Genomic DNA, 1211 nt, shown 5'->3' with positions numbered 1-1211 from the left:
CGACAATAGGTTTGGTTTTTGACAATAAATATGTGCTGAATGAATAAAAGAATGATATATGTAGTTCTCTGTGGTAAGGTCCATACCTTTCATCAGATACTAAGAGGAATCTCTGATAGACAATACATTTTAAGAAATAATAGACCCTAAAAATGTCAGATCAGGATACCTTAATACTTCAGCTGTTTGCCAGTGGTCTTTCTGCAGCTACCTCATATTTTTCTTGAGCAGAAGCACAGTGAACCAAGCATGATCTTTGGTTGCAGAGACTCCTAAGTCTAAATGTTGACTCTTTCATCTACTCTCAGTGTGATCCTGAAGACCTCAGCTTCCATATATGTAAAATGGAGATAATATTAGCCAACTCCCAGATCGTTGTTGTCAAGAACTGTGAAGGACCTGACATTGTACCTCTACTTACATTCTAACAAGTTAGCCTGCCACAGGATGCTGGCAGAAGACATGATATTCTTGGGTCAGAGACAAGAGACTCTATTATTCACAGCACAGCTGGAGGCGTTAGCATCATGTTTGTGTTGGTTCCCCTACTTCCCATCCAAATTTTCAGGATGATGCAGAGAGGCCCAGGTGGATGTTGTGAACAGAGTAGACTTATGTCAAACCAAGAAATTCCAAGCTTAAAAAACCCAAATCTCTTACAGTGGGAGGAAAGAAAACCTGCCTGGCATTTGCCCTGGAGGAAAACATTCTTTATTATACTGGTCAGCAAACAAACCTGCCCTCTGCTCTGCAAGACACTGTTTCTATCTTCCATGCACAATCGTGCATGATAAGATAGTACAGGACAAAAGCTGTCCATCTCTGTTCACAAGAGGTGCAGAAACTCGAGAGACTCACAGATAATTGTCTCCCAACAGCTGTGAGGATTGAATAAGATAAATTTGTAAAACACCTGTCATAGCTAAAAGGGAGATATTATTATTATAGCATGGATTTCAGAGTTTTTAAATGGATCTCAAAAATGAAAATTCATGTGGAATTCTACATACTACATGAAAATATTTTTCAATAAAGATAGATATAAAAACATTCCTATACCATCATCTCCATTTTGAAATGGTGCCAATCTTGTGAAAATAAGACAATTGAGAGATCTTCCTAAGGAAAATATTTAGGAGGCAGTGGACTAGAATATGGCATCAGTATATACATATATACAGTACATAGTATTGAATGAGATCAGTATTTTC

This window comes from Trichechus manatus, unplaced genomic scaffold (assembly GCF_000243295.1).
Source record: "Trichechus manatus latirostris isolate Lorelei unplaced genomic scaffold, TriManLat1.0 scaffold00322, whole genome shotgun sequence".
In the NCBI taxonomy this organism is placed as follows: Eukaryota; Metazoa; Chordata; class Mammalia; order Sirenia; family Trichechidae; genus Trichechus; species Trichechus manatus.
This window is presented reverse-complemented; position numbering follows the sequence as displayed.